The sequence below is a fragment of the Diabrotica undecimpunctata genome, chromosome 2, assembly GCF_040954645.1.
Source record: "Diabrotica undecimpunctata isolate CICGRU chromosome 2, icDiaUnde3, whole genome shotgun sequence".
Lineage (NCBI taxonomy): Eukaryota > Metazoa > Arthropoda > Insecta > Coleoptera > Chrysomelidae > Diabrotica > Diabrotica undecimpunctata.
Window position 1 is genome coordinate 168,155,234 of NC_092804.1, and position 24,672 is coordinate 168,179,905.

Consider the following 24,672-nt stretch of genomic DNA (forward strand, 5'->3'; position numbering starts at 1 on the left):
TGTCTCTTAGAGTTTGGTTTGTTATTTTTCGTAAGAGTCTCATTTCTGTTGTTTCCAGTAGTCTTTGTGTTTTCGCCGTATCTGCTCTTGTTTCCGCTGTGTACGTCATTATCGGTCTTATTGTTGATTTATATATCCTGGTTTTCGTTTCCGTTGTGAGGTATTTGTTTCTCCAGATTGTGTTCTTGAGACATCCTGCTGCTCTGTTTGCCATATTCACTTGTTTTTGTACTTCTTCTTCCACTTTTCCGTAGCTTGACAGTTTTATTCCCAAGTATTCAGTTTCCATCACTTGTTCTATTATTTTGTTATTTACGACTAGTTTACATCTTCTCGGTTCCGCTGATATCACTATCCCTTTAGTTTTCTCTGTTGAGATCTCCATGTTGTATATGAGCGCCGTATCTTCGAATTCTTTAATTAATCTTTGTAGGTCATCTTTATTTTCGGCTGTTATTATGGCGTCGTCGGCGTAGCATATTATCCTTATTTCCTTTTCTCCCATTCTATATCCTCTTCTTATTTTACCTTTCTTTATGATTTCATCCATTATCAGATTAAATATTAATGGGCTCAGCGAATCTCCTTGTCTAATGCCAGTTTAATATTTGTTGGTTGCGATAGTTTCCCTTTACATCTTACCATAGCTATGTTATCTTTATATATATTCTCAATGGTTTTTACTAAATCCAGTGATATTCCCTTTTCATATGATAAATGTATCGCGTCCCGAATTCTCACTCTATCAAACGCTTTCTTCAAATCTATCAGACACATATATGCTGGTTTGTTGTATTCCAGCGACTTTTCTTTTATTTGTCTTATTACAAAAACTGCATCCGTCCATGATTTTCCTGTCCGAAATCTTTGCTGTTCCTCTTGCAGAGATATTCGTTCGTTTATTTTTGTCGCTATTATTCTTGTCGTCAATTTGAGTGTTGTATTTAATAGATTTATTGCTCGATAATTATTGGAATCTTTCTTATCTCCTTTTTTGAAGAACATCACCATGATCGCTCTCCTCCATTCATCTGGTATTCTGTTCGTGGTGATTATTTTATTAATAAGAAGTTGCAGTTGTTGTACAAGATGATCACCTCCATCTTTTAAGAGTTCATTTGGTATTTGATCTTCTCCTGGTGACTTTCTGTTTTTTAATTTGTTTATTCCTTCTTTCACATCGTTTTGGGAGATTTCGGTCTTTTCCTCAGTTATTATATTTGGCGTTTCTGGTAAAGGTTCTTCGTTTTGTTTTTTAAACATTTCTGTCAGGAAGGCCACCCATGTATCCTCTTGTATGTGTTCTATTACAACTAGTTCTTTCATTTCGCTTCTTTGTTGTCTTATGAAGCGCCATACTTGTTTCTGTTGTACTTTTATATTAGGTCGTACTACTATATCGTCCGATCCTACGTTCGTCTACATCTGTAGACATAATGTTTCATAGAACGTTTCACTTTATTTAATATGCCTGGCCTATCTGAGACTGTATTCCCACTTTTGTCGTTAATTTGGAAGATTTCCATTTTATATATAACTTTCTTCTACAATTTTTTTTTATTTTTCTCGTCCTTGTATTTTTTGATGTCCCTTCTGATTGCTTTAGAGATTTCTTTATTCGTTGTATTCATTTCTAGAGGGACTCTCTTAATGGCAGCACCACACTTCGTTATGTGTTATTTGTTATACGGCTTCTTTGTATTCGTTCAAATATTTGTTATTCGTCCGCGAATAACAAATATTTTTATTCGTAAATGTTTAAATTTTTTTTTAATTAATTGGATGGCTTTGGTAAAGACCAATGAGCCAGACGATTTTTTTTCTCTAACTATAATAATTAAAAAAAAAATAAACAAAAAAAAACTTTACAGAAATTTAAAGAAAACTCATGCTTCTTCACAATAACAATGCTTAAAATGTTTAAATTAATCAGTTTTTTGACACTCCTGAAAATTTTAATTTTTAGTATTGTAGCTTCTCATTTAAGTATATTCTTTAATTATCCATATTAACTTGAAAATAAGTTGCTACTAATCGACTGCTAGACTAAACAATATTATTCTGTTTTTATTTTAGTTGGAGGAACGTTCTATCTGTTTTTTGTTCCAAATTATTTAAAAGCCTAGTCACTTAATAATCTGTGCACTAAAATCTAAAGTTCACACTCTGACAATAATTATCAGCTGTAAAAAATTAGTGTGCTTGCTACTAGTTAGCACACATTACAAGCAATAAATTAAAAAATCAATTTTCCTTATTCACTTGTTCAATTTTACACCGAATTATCTGCACTAATTAAATTTGCTTTTAATGGGGTCAATGTCGTCAAAAGTAAGTATGGGTGTAAAGAACCGATATTTTTCCTTCAAAATAAACTAAAATCGTTTTATCTCTTTTCGGAATACTGATATTACTACGATGGATTTTCCAAAGTAAGTATTGTTTACTTTAAGATTACTTTTTGTTGATGATTTTTCAGAACTTTTGATATCAACGAATTTTATCAGAAATATGAGAGTAAGATGCTTAAATATTTAAAAATAGATAGTTACCGAATGTGTAAATAGGAAAAGTATAGGAAGTGATATTATTTCCATATTTGGTTACACCTACAATCTGTTATTTATAGATTAAAGTACCTTATTTAGATACAATCCAAAAGATAAAACGTCACAGAAATATTTTTTGACACAAATTACATTGCTATTAAAAATTAACCTAACACAAAAGAGGCATTCAGTCAGTATCTCGTGAAAACTATTGCCAATCACAAGCTCTGGTAAATGAGGAGAAATTCTACGGCGAAAATTATAAGAATGTGGAAAGAAAACTGTTAAACTGATAATCCATAAGAGAATTTATAAGATATGTTAGAGTCAAATTTCCCACAACCAGTTCGGGTTCATAAATGCTATTAAGACAAGGGAGGTCCTGTACTCAGTACAAGTCTTATTCCAAAGATGCAGAGACGTTAATTGCGGCATCACCTATAGTTTATTTTTATGAACGAGAGAGTAATTAGCATAATTTTAACTGGTAGCTCCGACCACTCCATGGGCGTGCTCAAGATTAATTGAAAAATTACTTTGAATAATTGTAAAAAATAAATGAATTATTTCAGTGTTATAAAGTGTTATGTGTATGTAAACAAAAGTGACCTCTTTTATCACACACTATATTAGAACTGACTGGCCTACATTAAAAAGGGTTTTAAAAAATTCACATTTTTTTTAATCTTTAAAAATTACAAAAGAGAAAAAGAGTTTTTAAAACCGTCTAAGGTATGTTAAATAGATGAATAAAAATATTAATATAAAACTTACAGCTACTTGTTACAAATCCAAATCAGATTCAGAAGATGAACTTTCAGAACCAAGATTTATAATAACTGGCTCGATCATTTTATCAGTAATATTGTCCAGCTTCCACATTTTTTCCTCTTCTTTAATAGTGTGATTTACTGCCTTTTCCCAGTTTTCAGGTTTTACATTTTTTCCCACCAAAAAAATACCACCAAAGTGGTATTTTTTCTTGAAACTTCACTCTTTATCTGTGCCCATACCAGTTCAATCGGGTTTAATTCACAATGATATGGTGGGGATCTAAGTACTGTCATTCCACGATTTTTGGCAATTTCATCAATTTCGTATTTTTTAAATTTTTCTTTATGAAGGGCACACAACGAATAAAGTTCCTTTCTTATAGATCCGGGATGGTACGTAATATTTTTTGAACTCAGCCAATTCTGCAAGTCTTTTTTTAACCACTTGGTTGTGGGCAGTCCTTCTATAAGTCTGGAGTGATAACTTGCATTATCCATTACTATTACACAGTTCTTAGGAAGAAGATCTATCATTTGTTCGAACCATTCTTGAAAGACATCAGCGTTCATGTCTTCATGGTAGTCACCGGTACGAGTTGATTCAAAAGTTAATAAACCACCTTCAACAAAACCGTCTGAACTGCCAATGTGTACTATTATCAGCCTGCGTCCCTTTCCTGATGGTGGGTTTAAACCAGTAGATAAGTTATTTACAAAAGCGTGCCTTTGACTTGTAACAGTTTCATCCTGCCAAAATTTATTTGGTGTATGACCCTCGTTGATCCATGTTTCATCAAGATAAAATATTTTTCTTTTTTGGTTTCTCATTTCCTTTATGGTTCTTAGAAAATGTCTTCTCCATATGACAATATCGCTTCTTTCTAATAAAATAGACTTTCTGGGATTCTTTTTCCAGCGGAAGCCTATTTATTTTAAAAGTTTCCATAACGTACTTCGACTCATTTCTGGGTAATCCTTATCATCTCGAACTGAGACAAGAACTTTATCCAATGTTGGAAATTCTTGTCTAAAGAAGAATTCATGCACTTTCCGTCGAAGTCCTTCTTTAAAATGATATTCTATTTGAAATTTTGGTTTCCCTGGAGCATTACGTGGCATTTGAAAACTACCACATTTCTCTTCTTTAATAACTCTGTAAATCGTAGATTTCCCAACACCAAGTGTACTGCTAACTAACTCAACGGTCTCATCAACACTTTCACATAAACGTTTGTCTGTAAATGATTTAAAACAATTAAATATTAATGTTTTTTCATTAACTGTTAGAGGACCAATTTTTCGGCGTTTACACGGCACTTCCAAATTTTCCATAACACTAGTATACACAATAAACTGCACCTTGCAACTGAAGTACCTACTTTTAGTGAACTGTTAAGAATTTTGAATACGCCACTTGGACCTTCCTATATACAAAATGGAAAAACCCACTATCACATTTTCTGTGGAATAAGTTTAGAAGGTAATTATCTAGTCAATTACTGTCTATATATATATATACTGTAGATTCCTGGAATTAAAGAATTAAATGTTTGATTGTTGAAACCCTTACTTCGTGGAATGCACTCATTTCAGATAAAATAAAACGTTTTATTTTATCTAAAGAATTAAACTTTATTTTGCAAATAGGCAAAGAATTAAACTTTATTTTGCAAATAGATAAAATAAAACGTTTTATTTTATCTAAAGAATTAAACTTTATTTTGCAAATAGGTAGGTACTTATTAAACTTTTATTGGTTATATATAACCAATAAAATAAACATCTTACATTTCTTGCAAATTCATTAGTACCTGTTAACCTCCATCACTCCGACACTGGCAACCTTATTTAGGGATTAGTAACGCTCACAACTATTGTATTCTATTCTGCTCCAACCTTTATACCTGGTGGTCATACTCAATTTAAAATTGTTTTCCTATATACTTCTGTAAACTTGTTGACAAATATCTGTTTTTCATTGAGTCACCCGTATCAACAGTTTAGGGATTTGCATACATAATTTATTGTTTTATTACTCTCTCATACATAAAAATACACTATACAACCAGATGTGGGCCTTCTTTAAAAGTAGGAATGCTGCGATGCTACGTATTGTATGTTCTGTTTTATGACGTTGAATATTGTGGACCTTGAACGAAGATATGTGCAAGAGATTGGAAGCGATTGTGATGTGGCTGTATCGGATAATACTCAAGATCCCGTGAACTGACCGAATAACGACAGAATAACAGTAGCATTGTGCTCATATGTAACTGGACTATTTGTTTATGGTAGATACCTGTCGAAACTTAACGACACCACTCAAATACAAATGGCTTTGTAATAAGCTCAAGATAAAGTTTTCTGCAATAATTTGTTGGCAACTCTACTTCAGACGCATTATCCGAAATGGATCTAGATATGCCCTTCTACAAGCGATCCTGTAGGAAAAAATATTTGAAAAGCGACGTACAGGAAGAAGAAGAAGAACATCCTGGTCAAAGAACCTCAGAACCTTGTTCAATACAGCATATGTGCATCTTTTCCGCGTTGCTGAAGACAAGATAAATATTGCACATCAAGAAGAAAAAGTCTATCGCCAGGTTAGCAATCTACTGATAGACTTTAAGCCCATAAAGCTCACAGAAAGAGGTTTATGCCTTAGGAACAAGAAAGATACAACAATGGCGACCAATGCGACACGAAAATGAACATATATCGGCAGGAAGAATTCCTGGAAATACGCTGAGAGAACAAAAACCAAGTGTGAAGCATGTTCAATGTAACTTGTAATTATTTCATTCAAAACTTTTTTTTTTGCTACGCCCATGGCTACCAAACGACATGAAGCCATACCTTTGTATTATTCCTTTTAGTGACACTTGTCTTCCTGGAAACCACCCAAACTAATATGCACGCTTTGTCACCTTTAGCGCCAGTTGTGTAAAAAAAATTCCCAGTTTTATGCCAACAGAGATAAAATCCCTATTTCTCAATCCACAGCCACCTTATTTACTTTACGCTCGATATGGAGCAAACCAACAGAAAATAGAGTCCAACCAATTCTGTCCTTTCAAAATTCACTCAAGTTATTGATGCTGTTTCAGTGGTTTTTATTTTACAAATCCTAAAAGAATATACTGTTTGTGGTTTTGTTCAATATTTTTATTAAATTATCTTTATAATGGTAAGCAACAAAAGTATCGCTTATCTTTTGATTGCTCCTCCCACTGGCAGCGTTGCAAGTAGAAACTATGTAACATTTGTTTATAAACAAGAAATGAAATAGAGTCAAGAACACCGTTATAAATAGAATATTTTAAATGTATTTATACTTGGTGAAATAATTAGCTTGCAGCTTGAATTTCGACACTAAAACATCATATCCACAAAATATAATCCATTTTCAAATATCATATTTTATAGCAAAATAATTCGTTCAGAATATAAAGCTGTATGTCGAATGATAGACGAAATAATAAGAATTTATGCAGAATTCAAATATTGTATGCATAATATGCATTATTCAAATAATTTATGCATATTCAAAATTATTTCATGTAACACCATCAAATCTAATGAAGATTCGCCTCGTGTTTGCCTTTAGGAAACTTTTTGCCTCTTTAGGACATGTCTCCAGATGATGGATTTAAGTGCTGATATCGGAAATTTTCTACCTCTTAGGCATGTTTGCAATGTTCGAACGTTGATGAATTAGGGCGGAGGAGAACGTGGTTTGTAATTTACTTTATGTAGACTACGAAGAGCATAGGCGTTTGCTTCGAGAAGTCCGACTCTTCTTATTCTGTTCAAGGGTGCTCTCAGATCATGATACCAGTATAATGTACTGCTGAACCTCTCCTAGGTATTCGATCTGATCGCTGAAGCGTAGTTGGTTTCCACATCAATTCTTTCTTCAGCTTGCTGTGTATGATAGCTGCTATCTTCTTCTTCTTCTTCAGCCTTCATTTATCCATTGTTGGACATAGGCCTCCTCCAATTGCTTTCACGATTTTCTATCTTTTGCAATTCTCATCCACTGCTTTCCAGCTACAGCCGTTATATCATCTATCCATCTCTTTTTGGGTCTTCCCACGCTTCTTTTTGTTTCTCGAGGTCTCCAGAATGTCACTTTAGAGACCATCTGTTGGTGTCTTGTCTTGCTACATGTGCTACCCATTGCCATCTCAATGTCGCTATTTTTTCCATGAAGTCGGTTACTTTAGTTCTTCGACGTATTTCGGTGTTAGGAATTTTGTCTCTCAGGCTTATATTTAACATGGCTCGTTGAAATTGTTCTGCCATTTTTCTTGTTATTGCCATAGTTTCCAATCCATAAGTTGTAACTGGTAGTATACAAGTGTCATAGGTTTTTTGTTTTAAAGGTATTGGGGTTTTTCTGTCTTTTAAAATGAAGCTCAACTTACCAAAAGCAGCCCATGACAATTGTGTCCTTGTTTTAATTTCTAGGGTTTGATTTTCCTTTTCGTTTTTAATTGCATGTCCTAGAGATATATATATATATATATATATATATATATATATATATATATATATATATATATTATCTTGTTCTACCTTTTCTATATTGATGTTATCTATCGTGATGTTTTCTAGGCTTAATATCTTTGTTTTGCCGAGATTCATTTTTAATCCTATTTGATTCGATTTGTGATTTAAAACTTGTAGCATTGATTTTAGTTCATGGATATCTGTGCTTATTAGTACTATGTCGTCTGCGAAACGCAAATGGTTAAGATATACTCCATCTATTCTTAATCCCTTTTCGCCCCAATTTAGTTTTTTGAAGACATTTTCTAATGCCAAAGTAAATAACTTGGATGAGATGGTGTCGCCTTGTCTCACACCTTTGCCAAGGTCTATTTTCATAGTTTCCAGATCATCATCTATTTTTACGTGAAAAGTAGCATCATCGTATATATTTTTAAGGAGGGCAGCATATCTTGAATCTACTCTGGCATCGTCCAATGCTATTAAGAAAGCCCATTTCTCGATACTGTCGAATGCTTTGTGATAATCGACAAATGCCAGATGTAGTAGTATGTTGTACTCTATTGTTTTTTTAATAACTGTCCGGATTGTAAGCTGCTATCTAAAGAGTATTAATTAGTTAAGTTAGGGTTTGGTGTTACTCTCCATCTCTCGCTCCACCTATCGACATGGTTCAGGTGAGTTTAGCATACCTTTCGATGGCATCTTTGGGAAACTCCTGCTATGGGAGTAAAGTGATCTTCCAATACCTGCACTATATGTAATCGTCGAGGACCTCCTGGGGTATATAAGGTGGTTTAAGTTTACTCTTCTCTCTAAATATTTTCACTTCTACAAAGTTCATTCGTTCTTCTAACTATCCAACATTCAATGCCGTACGCTATAACTTAATGTTACCCTCATTTTGAGTTGGTCTATGATTTGCGACTATTTGATCAGCCGAAAAATGACGAAATTGGAATATTTGAATAAAAGAATTATATTATACAGCAATTAAAGAAAACAACAGAAATTAATTGAAACACTGGAAAACCCATCCAGCTATTGCCTTAAGCAATAAACATTCATCATTATAATATGATAGCAGCTAGCTTATAATTGAGGTGACGATTGATAGCACTCACGATATAAATATAATATGTTAAAACCCATTTTTTCCACGGACCGTAAGCCATGGATATCTGATAATACGTGGGCTGTGATTCAAAGCAGATTCAAACATAAAACTACATACACAACAAACGATGAATACAGAGCGTTATCGAAAGAAATCAAACAGTGCCGCAAAGACAAATCTGATTACATTTCTCAAATATGCAGAGAGATAGAGGAACATGGCTGTCGAAATGAACCAAGAGATTTATTTCAGAAGAACAAACTCCTTACCAGAGAATTCAAATCTCAAACGTAGTCTGTAATAGATAAGAATGATACTGGAAATATTGGAAAAATGGCGAGACTAGTGTAGCGAGCTATATAAAAATAACGAGGAACCAGCAGAAAATCAGTGGCCCTCTGACTACCTTAGAGAACTTACTGTCTTACTTGCTGAAGTCAAAGATGCAATTAAATCGCTAAAGAAAAATAAATCCCCAAGATGAAATACTACAGTTACTACGTAACAAAGGATTACATATCATCCATTCTATCTGTGTCTCTGTTTGGAATTCAGGAAATTGGCCATCTGATTGGTGTACCTTAATGTATATCCCGCTACACAAAAAAGGAACTACTACCAGATGTGAAAACGACCGCACACTGATACTAATAACTAATAACACACGCTAGTAAAATTTTGTTGCATATGGTATTTACATAAAATGTAATATAAATTATGAGCTGATTGAGTCATCAAATGAAATTGAACAGATATGGTTAAAACTCTCTCTTCGATACGAAACACTAGTTATTGGTGTTTTATATAATCCTTATGGAGCATTTTATAAAACTTTCTTTAGAGTTTTGGAAACAATTTTATCATCAGTACTGCCAAGTGTAGATCATTTACTCTGGGCGACTTTAATGTTGATCTGTTAAATATCAATAATTATTCCACACAGTACATTACAGATGTATTAGATGGTCTTGGAATAAAGCAGATGGTAAATCAAGCAACTAGAATCACCCAGTTCACATTGACTCTGCTTGATTATGTAATCACATCTACTAAGGATAAAATTTAGTCTATTGAAGTAAAACATATCCCAAAAGTAAGCGATCATGAAATGGTTGTTTTAAAATTTGGTTGTGATGTCAAAACTAATACAAAAAAATTTATTACTACTCGGAATTTCAAAAATTTAAATTACAGTCAATTTAAATCAGATCTGGAATCTATGCCATGGAGAATAATATATGAATTGCCAGATATAGACAGTAAAGTCAATTTTCTCTCTTAATATTACTTTACTTGACATACATGTTCCATATCAGACTTTTAAAATCTCAAAAAAATATGCTCCATGGTTAACTAATACCATCAGGCAATTAATGTTAGATAGGGATAAAGCACTTACTGCTTACAAAATTACTAAAAACATAAATCAATGGAATGACTACAAAGTATTGCGTAACTTAACAACCATGACTATGGGAGAAAAAATCATATTTTAAAAACATACATGATCAATCTTCTAAAGATATGTGGAATTATTTAAAATATTTCGTAAATAATTGCAAAACCAAAAATAACTTCGAAATTAAAAACGTGTGGAATGCAAATGAGATAAATACTTTATTGAAGTCATACCAAATATGAAAGCAGACATTGATACACAAATATTCTATGAAAATAACTTTAAGTATTCCTCCAGTTCTTCTCTTACCTTTAAACCAGTATCTGAAATTAATATTTTACATATTGATAATATTAAAAGTAAAGCTATTGGTGATGATGGTATTAATATATTAACGCTGCAACTGTGTATTCCATTTCTTCTTCTGAACAAATTCAATTTTTCCCACTAAATGGAAACGGGCACATTCCTTTACCGAAGACTAAAATTACAGAAAGCATGAATGAATTAAGACCAGTAAGTGTACTGCCTACATTATCTAAAATTTTGGAAAAGGTAACCGATATTCAGTTACAAACGCATTTAAAAAATAACATAATCCCTACGATGCAGTTCGGTTTTAGGTCCATATATTGCTGTCTTCCTGCTTTATTAAATATTACAGATGATATTTTTAGAGCCTATGACCAAAACAAAATATCAATTATAATTCTTCTAGACTACCCAAAAGCTTTTGATACAATTAACCATAATTTGTTAGTCTCTATTTTAAATCATATTGGTCTAGAAGCGAGAGCAGTTGATCTAATGAAATCCTATCTTTCTAATAGATGTCAAGCAGTAAAACTTAATCAAAATATTTCTTCATTTCTAGGTAAATGCAATAAATCATGACCTTCTTCATCTGCAGCCATAGGAAAATGTTTTTAGAGAATTATGCCAATCGAATTATCTTAGGAAATGAAAATTTAATTTTTAGCAAAAAGATTAAAAGCATAGGGGTTTGGTTCGACGAAGATTAAGGTTTACATATCATGTAAGTATTTGTTTACAAAGAGCTTACTCCGTTTTAAAATTACTGTATCAAAGCCGTAATTTATTAAGTAGGGCCACAAAGTCATTATTATGTAATGCTCTGGTATTATCAAAATTCAATTATTGTGACGTGCTTTACAATGCGTGTCTCACTGAATTTGATCCATGGAGAATACAGAAATTGCAAAATTCTTGTTTGCGTTTGATTTTTGACATCAAGAAGTCATGTTTTTACCGTAGTCAAGTGGCTAAATATGAAAACTCGTCGGAAAATTCATGCTTTATGTTTTTACCATAAAATCATTCAGGAGAGAGTTCCACCATACCTGTACAATTGAATAACTTATAGGACTGAAGTTCATAATCTTAATCTTAGACACAAGAATACCCTCACTTTACCTAAACATACAACATATTTTTTAGACGTTCATTTTCGTATTCAATTGCTTGCAATATTAACAGTTTGTCCTACAATATTAAAAATCTGTCTAGTGTCAAGTTCAAGAGATTAATTTATGAGCAGTTGTTAGCTGAACAGGAATTTAAAAATTTAAGAATTAAAAAAAAATAAATAGTTTATAATTTATAAATTTAATATGTAATATTTTTATGTTTTACTGTAAAATACAATTTCATTATTTAGATATAGTCTATCTATCCTATTTTCGAGGGGTTAGGTGTAAGAGCAGTTATATGCCGCTGTTACACAGTGGTATACAAACTGAATCTCGCCCTACTGATATAATATTTTATTGTCAAGGAAAATTAATTTGTTTGTTTGTTAATAAAGACATTTATTATATTATTATTATCATCAAAAACAGATTAAAAACCTATCTACATTATCAAATACCTCAGGAACAAGCGGGGTTTGTAAAGCGTACAAATCCTGAACATGAGAGAACTCATTGAAAGTCTAGAGAATTTCAAGTAAATACGATTATATGCTTCGTTGACTGCCAAAAGTCATTCGATTGTGTAAGCTGGAAAAATCTGTGGTCCATTTTAATAGAAATGGGCACACCAATGCACCTGGTGACACATTAAAAATCTGTACCAGTCCAATATATTAACAGTACGACTAGATCAGAAGATCTCAAACCAATTCAAGACCGAGAGAGGTGTTAGACAAGGATGCGTTTTGTCACCTGACTTATTCAACATTTATGGTGAACATGTCATGAGGATGGCTTTATGGATGGGCCGGTGGAGTAACAGTGGCTGGTAGGAAAATCTTCAATTTAAGATTTGCTGATGTCACTAAAATTATAACAGCAAAAGAGCAATAAATGTTTAATCTCCTGCAAAGAGTTGAGTACGAAAGCAATAAATTTGGCCTGAAAATCAATAAAGCTAAGAGGAAAATAATGGTGGTCGACAGATTCCACACTATTCAACTGACTAACATGCTACAGGAATACCAGATAGTGGACAGTTTTGTCTATCTCGGGTCTAGTATAACTAACGCTGGTAACTGGAAGTATCGGTATGGCAAAAAATGAGATGAGTCGCATAACTAAAGTTTGGAAAGACAGATTCTAGCTCTCAAAATATCAAGATGGGACTGGTAAATGACCTTGTATTCTCAATATTTCTATATGGGGCAGAGACTTACACTCTTCGCGGACGAGCTCCAAAAAAATTGATGCCTTTTTTGAGATATGGTGCTGGAGAAGAATGCTGCGCGTACCTTGGACAGCTCATAGGACAAACGTTTTCATTCTAAACCAACTCGAGATTAAAAGAAGGCTATCCATAATATGTCTGCAACGTATTCTGCAATTTTTCGGTCACGGTTCGCAGAGGTGACGAGAGTTTGGAGAGATTAATTGTTTTTGGAAACATCAGGAGCGGACATATCCTCCGATCACAACCCGGTTGTTTTGTCGATGAGAGTGAAACTAAAGAAGGTCAACAGCCCTAGCACCAAGAAAATCATAGATACAAGACGTCTCAAACAAAGAAGATAATGCGGAAACTCTAACTATTGACCAAAAATGGGGAACAATTCAACATGCCCTTGTGTCAGTTGGAAAAGAAACCCTCAAACCACTTGGAGAAAAAACAAAACCTTGGATGACAGTAAAACTTTTTGAACTTATGGAAGAACGAAGAAAACATAAAGCAAAAGACCTGAATAAATACAAAGAAATTCAGAGAAACATCAGAAAAAAAATTCGAAAGGCAAAAGAGAGGAATCTCTCCGACACATGCAAGGAAATAGAAGATCTGGATAAAAAGTATGATAGCTTTAATTTACACAAAAAAATCAAAGAAATGACAGGTTCTAGAAAACGTACAAGAACGAATATCCTTAAAAATGATAAAGGGGATATTATTACTGATATGAAGGAGAGATTATGTCACTGGACCAATTACATCCAACAACTATTTAATGATGAAAGAGAAGAAATGTCATTAGAAATCACCGAGGATACCGGACCATCAATATTAAGAGAAGAAGTCATCTATGCCATCAAAAACACAAAAGAGGGTAAAGCTACTGGACCAGATGCTGTACCAATCGAATTATTAAAACTCATAGATGAAGATGTTATTGATGTAATGGTTGAACTCTTTAATCTAATATATCAGACTGCCACAATCCCCAGACAATGGCTGCAATCGAGCTTTGTAGCAATTCACAAAAAGCCAAGTGCAACAACTTGTTCAGATCACAGAACAATAGCTTTAATGAGTCATACACTTAAAAATTTTTTGAAAATAATTCACAGCAGAATTGTTAAAACTCTTGAATATGAAATTAGTGACACACACTTTGGCTTTAGAAATGGTATGCGTACAAGAGATGCTTTGTTCGGCTTGAATGTGCTGGCTCAGAGATGTATGGACATGAATCAGGACATCTACTTATGTTTTGTAGACTTTGAAAAGGCATTTGATAAGGTTCAACATAAAAAGCTTGTAGATATATTAAAAAGCAAGATTATTGACAGTCGTGATATGAAAATTATATCTAATTTATATTGGAATCAAACTGCCAAGGTAAGAGTTGACAACCAGTACACCCAAAATATCAAAATACAGAGAGAAGTCTGCCAGGGTTGCGTGCTGACCCCACTACTTTTTAATGTCTACAGTGAAGCGGTATTTCAAAAAGCGCTCTCAGACTCAACAGAAGGTATATCTATCAATGGAGAAGTTTTGAATAACTAACGTTTTGCAGACGATACAGTAATATTGACGGATAACAACAATGATTTACAGAACGTAATGCAACGCCTTAATGAACGCTGTCATGAGTACGGACTGAAGATAAATTTAAAGAAAACTAAATCCATGATTATGACTAAATCTGCACATGCAAATACCCAATTGACTATTGATGAGTACTGCAATTGAGAGTGTTAATAACTATAAATAATTAGGAGCATTGATAACATCAGATGTAGACCAAACCAAAGAAATTAGGACACGCATTGAAATAGCAAGTGCATCATTCATTAAACTTAAAAAGTTTCTTTGTTGTCGGGATGTTACGTGTTCTCTACTCTTCTTTATGGCTTGGAAGCGTGGACACTAAAACAAGTCCATCTGAATAAGTTGACCGCCTTTGAATTTTGGTGTTACAGAAGAATCCTATGAATATCATGGATTCAAAGAATGTCAAACGTGGAAGTATCTAGAAGGATAGAAAATGAGGCGGAAATAATATTAACTATCAAAAGACGAAAACTTGAGTACTTAGGACATGTGATGAGAGGGCAAAAATACGCATTATTACAACTTATTATGTAAGGCAAAATCCGAGGAAAGCGAAATGTGGAAAGACGAAGAATATCCTGGCTTAAGAACTTAAGGGAATGGTTTGAATGCAGTAGTGCAGAACTTTTTAGACCGGCAGTCAACAGAGTCCGCATAGCCAGGATGATTTACAACCTTCGATAGAAGATGGAACTTAGAGAAGAAGGAAACATTCAGGAGAGAAGATCAAGAGGACGATCACCAACTAGATGGTTCAACCAAATTAAGAATTCAGTTGGAAACTCATTCTGCGAAGCTCTTACAGTAGCTGAAGATAGAGACCAATGGAGAAAAATTGTTAGGAGTATTGGAAGAAATCACGATCTTCAGTAATGCGGAAAAGACAAGAGAGAGAGAGCTGGTTTACAAACAGTGATTGGAAAAGGTACCAAGAACAGCATGGTTAAAAAGTGTTGCAAAAATATGCGTTAGTTTCATTGGTTGGTTGAATTACCAACACTGCAGTTTATCTAACCACCCTGTTAAAACATATGCATGTATTGCGATCTAAACTCAAAAACGTTGATGTCTACGAAAATAAAAATAAAATGGCAGACGTTATTTATTTATGACAGCTGTAAACATGGAAATAACATTTATGTGTAAAAATTTAGAATATTATTTAGCAACAGCATTTTAGTTAGCTTTTTGAATTTATTTTATTTTTAATAATGAACATAATTTCCCATTTTACAAAGTAGATTACCGAGTTTTCTTACTGAAAAATCTACGTACGTGGTTCAAGACAACAACCACAAATCTTTTCAGAGTAGCAGTTTGCAAAACACAGATTGCCATGAAGGTCGCCAAGAACCGAAATAGATAGGCACTACAAGAAGAAGAAGCATACCGAATTATGTTTATTTAAGGTGAATATCAATTATTTTGAACATTATCATAAATCTATGTTAAAGAATGAAAATAACTAAATGTTTTTATTTTAATTAAATATATAGACAAAGAAATTTAACGGAATCAATAAGTGGAGGAATGAAATTATGCGCTATTGGAAAAATACTTCTTTTGTTATTCATGAATCCCTTATATGGTAGGATTATATTTAAACGTATACTTATATAATTGCAATACTTTATGTTTAGGTCGTAAAACATAAATATGGATTGGTTTTCATTGCATTATATTTTGTAATATATTGAGCTATAAAAAACTGACGTTTTAAATGCCGAATCGCCTCAATAGTTTTTATAGTCGCTTAGCTAGATTTAAACGTCTTACCTTGAAGGTGATCCAACGAAAACACCGCACATCCAATAAAATCCGAGAAATCGACAACGAATTTATCCCGAACGCATTTCCACGGAACACTTTTCTCACAGTAAACAACACGAACACGCACCGAACCTACAAGCAGCACTTAACAAAATCAATCATGAGAGAACAAGCAAGCCATGACTGACTGAAATCAGACAGTCATGTGTTTATTCTCGCAAGGCCACAAGATCCCACGTAATCCGCCATCCAATTACATATCCTGCGAATTAAAGAATGCCGCCAGGATCATACCTGGAGAGTCCTGCAAGGACTACGGAAAGTTCGCGTGATTGTATTGTTTGGGGATTGATCGCACGTTTGCAGTGGTATAGTACGAGGCGAAAACTTCGACGAGGAATATGAAAATAGATTTTAATTTGAAGGACGAAATGTTGAGTTTAATTAGCCGTTGGCAAAAGGTGGACTGTGATTGTAAAAAACTGGTTGCAGTTGTTACGTACTTTATAAAATGATATAATAATAAGATGCTGTGTGTTCTGTTGTGAAAGTTGATATCAAATTTTTGTCGGCCCAAGTCGGCGGTCTCATTACATATTTTATTTAAGATTATTGTTTGATTTGATCCGTTTTATCAAGTTGTTATCATTGAGGATTTAATACACTGTTCAATTACACCACCAACGAAAGTTATATGACCTGAGAGGTTTTATATACGGGGAGAAATTGATAAGTTCTTAACCTATTGAAGAACAGTTAAAAGATTTGAACGTTTTTTTTTAAATTTTGAAATATTGAATTGCATGTTAAAAACAGACCATGTGATAAAAAAGGTGATTTAAATGTTAGAATCGGGAACGTACCTATTCCACAAGTAGTGGAAACAAATAAAGTCGTAGAGAACCGTAATTAGTAAAACGTAATTAAATCCAGTGCCTTAGATGTAATAGGCAATTTCATTTTCTTAAAATGAATGAAAGATACAACGTGACTCGGCTGTCTTATACCCCCTTTACATGTAGCTCACTTCGCGGCAGTGAGCAGGGAAGTTGGCAGCTTGAGTATGTAAATACGTCGCTCGCGCTGCCATTACTCAAGCCACTGCCGCTGTTAAACGCTCCCTTCGTTGGCGGTTTTTTAACGGAATTCAAAGGACTTGCAGTGCGAGTGACAGTGACTGTTTACATGCTGCTCGCTGTCTTGTCGGTGCACGGACTTATTTGTTTATTGTTTTGTAAATTTTTCGTTCTATGGTTGAGTGAAACAGTGACCAAGTGCTGAAGTTTTTAGAGCTACTTGGTAGTGAGAGATTGTTGTGGTATTCTTCATATAATAAAGACCACAAAAAAAGCACAATGTACCCGATGCGTTTTGTTCTTTAATTTTGGTCCTTTAAAACGATAATAATTGCTTTACAAATTTACAAATTTCCGGCACAGTCAGCGAAATTGCTGATAATGATACTTTAAATAAATGATGCAAACTTTGATAACTGTCCCCAGTTGACAAATATCGTAATGCCATTGCCAAGCGTATTTTTGGTGGTATCGGAATTCTTACTTTAGTCTGTTTTTTTATCATGGACTCAATTTTCTGAAGCAAAAGTTCAAAATCTATGCGTGACAAATTTTCCGGATTCCTCAGAAAGTTAGTCCCTTCAAAGTTAGTTAATTGAAAAAGTTTGTCATATTTCCTCTGTAAAAAAATGTTTGAAGCCAGTTTCAGATTGTTATCCAAATAAAAGACTTTTTCCACATCGACGTTTTTTTCTACCTCATTTGTTTTTAAAATGTTAAGATAATTTTGAAAACTTAAAACACATAGTGTTGTCGCCGCAGTAATTTCTATGCCCTCTATTGCTGATGATACACTGATGCAGCACTGTGGTAGCTGTATGTAAACAGTCATTTGCTTTAAATGCTGCCGTGGAATTATTTCGGACAGGGCAGTAGGCAACGCGAGTAGCAGCAGCAATGGCCGCATGTAAAAGATAAGATAACTGAAGTAAGCAGCTCGACACTCGATCCACTAGAGGCAAACTGGACATTGCGTGAATGAGAACAATAAGATCTATCCATAGGTGCGAAAGAACTAACTTTTTAAGTTGACTGTAAACATTAATACGTCCAATAAAGATTGAATTTTCCGGGTTTAATGGGACTTGTAGTGGCAAGCGGCTTTTTAAAAAGTATCGTGATGGGACTTTTGGTGGCAAGCGGCTTTTTAAAAAGTGTCGTGATGGGACTTTTGGCGGCAAGCTGCTTTTTAAAAAGTGTCGTGTCACAAATCGATTTATTATTTTGAATATTTCAGAGAAATATCTAGAAGTAACAGAACCTTTTATTTAGATTTAAAATTTTACAAAGTAGTTATAAAAATTGTATGGGAACAAAATTGCAAGGAACGGTGGAATATATATGGGATGCCTTACAAAAATAAAAATTAATTAGATGGAAACAGAAGCTTTGTAGTACGTTTCAAACCCAACGTTTCCACTAGTGAGAAGCTCTCAGGTTTATGTACTCTGACGTGGACTTCTAAATGTTACTCTGCTCTCGTCTAGGAATAATTAAATTATTGCAACATTCCTGTCTATCGTAAGAGGCGACTAATGGAATACCTGTCGTCTAGCAGCGAAGACAGAATCTTGCTAGGACCTACCTCCTGTCCGTCGTAAGAAGCGAATATTGGAGGGGAATTAGGTAAGGCTGTCGTTAGAGATGTCGAGATCGCGGAAAAACACGGACTACGGCGTCACGTCCTGTTGAACACTTGAACAGTTCTCATTCTTAGTATCTGAGACGAGCCATCGTGGGACCACTCTACTCTCATTCCAAATAACCTAAGTGCGGGTAAATGAGCTGCAAACTCTATGCGTCCTGCACTAGCTGGACGTGAGGTCGTGGTACGTGTCCACCCTGGAGATGAGTGGTAGAGGAGTAGGCTTCTTGGCGGCAACCTGTCAAACGTGCCAGGTCGGGACTATATTTTCCACCTGTGGGGGATAATGGATGGGTGTTCGCGCTGCAACATAGGTACTATGAGAGGAGGGGCCTAGCCCCACGCTAGTACGAGCGTGACACCCCGACTGGTGTCGGTCATATGCCGATAGGCCAGGAAAACCAAGGTCTTAGGCTCTTACGCTTATGCAGAAGTGAGGAGACCCAACTCATACGTCATGTCCGTCTGTCTGTTTGTGGGATAAATTTTAAAAACACTGTTCTAAAGCCTTGAAACTTGGTACATAGGTTCCTCTTGATTCAAGGAAGAACTATTAGATTTGGGGCAATAGGTCAAAGGTATCGTTGGATATAGACGAAATAGGATCTTAAAACTGCGTTACCTAGAACTCTGCAGGATTCTTCGATTCTTCAATGAGTCGAGTTATTTTTCAACAGTTATTTTTACAATTACCAATTGTACCGCTAGGGAAAACTACTATCCCAAATTTTTTACAAAATTTAATAAAGTCTCGTACCAAAGTTAATACGTTGACATTGACATAAAACAGCTGTTATGCTCAATATTTGTCAGTTGTCATTATTGTATGTAACAGTATAAAAAAAGCCAGTTTTCAGTATTTTATAAAATTATATAATTTATTTTTATGATCACGTTCCTTTGCCAGTACCTCAATTTCGTCTGTAAAGTTTTACAACGCAACTCTGTTTGTGTTTGTACCACGGCCACATCGTTCTGCTTGACATATGAATTATCCCAAAGGTATTTGCTCTCGAACTTACAAAGGTGAATGAAAATGTTTTATGTGAATGGTTAAAATTCTTTGCATACTAGATGTTTCGTGTTAAACAGTTTAAAATTATTGCAACACTACATTCCTATTCCTATTGTTTCAGCGATATCTATATTTTGTCATTGAACCTATTTTTAGTTCTAAATTGATATCGATATATGTTTGCATGTGTATATTTTCATACAAATATCTAATTGTATTTGAAATTAGAGTAAAAATGTAAATATTACATATTTACAAGGAACATACATACACAAGTTTTACAATCTCGTAGGTTTTGTTCCATTATTTAAAAATACTTTTTAGGCAGGGCATCAATTCATTTTAAATTTTATTTTGTAATTTGTAATGGCCAATTTTATTTTCCTCTCTTATATTCTCTGCTTAGGCTCTGGAATATTGACTTTGACAGGTATTATATAATAATTCAAAATGTCCTACTCAGAGGTTCAATATTCTTGCTTGTTTCTAAATAGAGTAGACTTTACAGCGTGTTGGTTTCGGCTTGTACTTTGTTCTTGTAAAATTTAATTTTCTAACCATTGTCCAGCTTTAATTTAAGCTAATTATAAGCTAATTATAGTTACCGAGATATTCTATTTGTTTATAAGCCAAAAATTATTTATAATTTTAAAACATTCCTGATGCCGCCCAAATAATTCGATTTCAATTCCATGAAGTGTTTTTATAAGTAAAAAAATTGGAAAATTTCTATATGGCCCAGTTTTTGTTCAGATAAGATTTTAAAAAAATTCAATTAAAAAAAAATTAGACTGTAAAATTATTATCCGAAATCTATTAAATCGATTTTAATGAAATTTGGTGTGCTGTTCTATTTCATTACGACTTTGCTTCAAAACGAATTATTCTAAAGTTCTAAGCAAGTAAAGTAGAAAAACACGATATTTTTAGTAATTTTTAAATATTTTAATTTCTTTAATAATGTTCCCGACCTATTTGCGAGGGAGGATAAGTTAATTATGATTAGTAAAGTTTGCAAAAATCCGAATGCCACACCTCACATCCAAATTTAGACGTTTTTTCAAAGATCCCTCCTGGTCCACCTGTGTATTTCCACTTTGTCCTTTCAATATTTAACTGCAAAATCTTTATGGAGGTTATTTGCACCACCGCGCCGTTTATTTACAATCTGCACTTGTCTATTGCCAAAAAATCATTAAATGTTTGTGTTAATTTTTGGTATCTGTTTATTTTGGGAAATAAACGGCGGGAAATAAACAACTGGGAAATAAATAAATAAGCGGTAGATCGAAACTGGAGAGAGTTAGAAACGAACAAATAAGAAACGAAATGAAAATGGAGAGAAATATCAATGATGACATAGAAAGAAAACAATTAATCTGGTTCGGACATGTTAAAAGAATGCCAGAGTACAGATGGCCTAGGAGAGTACTGGAATGGATCCCTCCTGAAAGAAGAAAGAGAGGACGACCACGGAGAAGTTGGCGCAACGATATTGATGAAGCAATGGCGGCAAGAGACTTAGAAGAGGCAACTGCATATGACAGAAAAAGATGGAAATTGGGGGCGGAGAAGCGGCGACAGCCGTAATAAATCCGTTATTATATATATATATATTATTTTGGGAAATAGTACATGTTTTGTATTATTCTAAATACCTATAAATAATGTTTTAGAAGAGGAAATTGTTACAAAACAAATAAAACATGTCATCCTATTTTTAAGTTATCATATCAATATTGTACAATCGTTACGTGATTCATAGTAGCTAAAAGCGCGAAACGGTGATAGGCGATGAGTCACTTACAGGTTAATTTTCAAATTGAAACGGAATCAGCTGACAGTCCGACCGTTGCGTTAGCTTAGAATCTGACCATTTTATGCACGTTAGACCGGTTTGAAATCGAAAGTTGTAAGGAACAAGTTTGTTTTCTTCTACCTTTAAATTTGCGTATCAGTTATTGTACCGTTATTTTTTATGGGTTATTTAAGTACGACGTTGTATCATAAATTACCATCAAATTAACTGCCATCAATTAAAACCAAATGTAGGTATATCTTCAAGTATAATTAAAATGAATTGTAATATAGAAAATACAACACAATCAGCCAAAAATCAAGTCGTGGGTGGCGAATAAAATTCTAGATCTTGTAAAAGAAAGATGACTGCAAGAAAAAATAAAAAAAACTAAAGATAATTTATTGTAGAATCCACCATGCAAACAAATCTACAATTCAGATCTGCTAGTAAATTGTCAGTCTTCTCTTTGACAGTTCGATTTGCTGGTAAATAGTCAGTCTTCTCTTTGACAATTTAAACGTAAACAATGTATTCGCTATAACAAAATTATTGTTTTAGCAAAATTCGATAATCCTATTTCGTTTCTGTTTCCCCGACCGTATTCTTCTGTACAATCTTCTATTTTTTTCCCAACCTTTGCGTTAAAACCTCACAGTATAATGAATTTTAACATCCTAGTTTTTAATGAATTTTAAAATATGGTCTATATCTTCGTAAAACTTTTACAAAGTTTCAATATCGCTTTCTGGTTAGAGCATAAACTTTTGTAATGTTTATTTACTGTTGGAATTGGTAAATTAATTAGAAGCATGAGAAACATATTTCTAAAATGTATTTAAGGATCGCTGACACGGTCATGAAAGCTGGGTGGAGCAAATGCTTATCAGCATTTTACGTTCCCATCTTTTTAGCCGCTTCTGCTCAGTTTTATTAAGCACTCGTGTCTCGTATCCATATTTAGTAATCTTGCTACGTGCTGTTCGTTATATTCTCAGATTTATTTTCCTGGATATAAACATGACCTTAATAGACTTCTCAGTCTTTCATATTACCTGTTACCTTTTGCCAGTCTTACACCTTATCTCACTGTTCTCAAACAAGTGAAATCGTTGATCTCTTGAAATTTATAAACTTGATCATCACTTTTTATCTCCAAATTCCCTTCTCCAACAGCTGGCTCATTGTTTCAAACAATTTTTCCTTTTATTCTACTGTATGCCTGTTTAAAATCAATGAGTATTAGATGCAACTTTATTTTATGCTCATAACAGCTTGTCCGGATCTCTTTCACTGCAAATAATCTGTTTTATAATATATATACGTTGTACATCTGTTGATCGTAACCTTCTTCCAATAAAGTTTCCGCTGATTTTGTACTCATTTAATCTCTTTATCAGAATTCTGCTAAATACTTTATAGCAGAAGCGCAGAAAGGCAAACTCCTTTTGTATAAACTGGCAAACTACCTTGATCTACAGAGTGACAGTGTGCTCCTATCATGCTCCTGACTTTTAATGATCTGTTGATGGTTTACTTGGATCAAGACACGGTGTATCTGGTTCGTCGTTTTGCTATCGAGAGACGTTCATGTTCCAAATACATTGCAGACATTATAACGATTATTGGACAATATCTCTAACGATTCGTGCTACCAAGAATCTGTTAAAATTGTCCACAGTAGAATTTATCACAAATGTTAAGAAATCAACAGCAAAATAGAGTTTATCATTCTTGATGGGTTGGGAACGTGAGCAGCACTATTCGGTCTGCATATAAACATACAGAAACGTCGAGAATTATCTGTTGATGCATTAATGTGTTTTATTGACTTCTTCTTAACGTGCTTTATAAGTCCCCTTGAGGTTGGCGATTAACACGGCAAGACTCTCTCTGTCTTGATCTATTCTGAATAGTTGTTCGACTCTCCATATCTCCGTCCATTCTCTGACATTTTTCAACCACGAGGCTTGTTTTCTACCAATTGTAAGTTCTTCGGTTTTACCCATAATTAGTAATTTAAGTATATTATACCGTTTTCCCCGCATTATATGTCAAAGATATACTATTTTTCTGGATTTAACGCTATTAATCAGCTGACAAGTAGCTTCTGTTCTGTTGAGAAATGCTTTATTTGTCTGCTTAGCCGTCCACGGTATACAAATATAGAAATAATAAGAAAACAGGTATGGACGGTATACATATTAACTTCATTCATACATTTTCAATTTATACTGAAATCAAATACAGACGTTACATGTTAAGAATCCACGTATAAAGGTGATTACTCTATGATTTCATATTAATGCTTAAAAATGTGCTCAGTTAAGCACTGGAGAATAACAATAGTGGTATTATTGACAATAGTATTATAATAAACAAAATAAGCAACGCCAATGGCACTGCATTAATTGTGAGTAGTCTGAAGGAGCTGAACAATCTGTTGACCAAGTTATAAGTTAGCAATTATACTATAAATAAATCAAACCAAATGGATATGTATAAGCAAAAACCAGAAAATATTAGGGAATTTAGAGGTATGTTTCTTCAAATATTTAGAAACGATTTTCAAAAAAAACTGTAACAACACGTACGAAATTAGGGCAAGAAAAGAATAAGATGTAATTTTTTCCAGCGCACTAGGAAGACAGAAGTAGTATACACATCAGCAGACTACAGTGTTTAAGGATTTTAAAATGCTTTATTTTTGCAACTGTACTTTATAAAACAAAATCTTAGGCAGCCACTGAAACCGGTA

The 24,672-nt window shown here is 33.8% G+C and overlaps 1 protein-coding gene across 6 annotated transcripts in view; it reads right to left on the reverse strand.

Annotated features, from left to right (window-relative positions):
• Window positions 1-24,672, reverse strand: part of Sarm (sterile alpha and armadillo motif) — a 368,252-nt gene that overhangs the window by 110,800 nt on the left and 232,780 nt on the right. Inside the window, exon 1 of one of the 6 annotated variants that reach the window (XM_072523944.1) lies at window positions 16,387-16,543. The exons of the other annotated variants lie outside the window; for them this stretch is intronic. The gene's annotated coding sequence lies outside the window, so the exon portion shown is untranslated. Of the gene's footprint in view, window positions 1-16,386; window positions 16,544-24,672 lie in introns of those variants that run through there. 6 annotated transcript variants of the gene reach the window in all.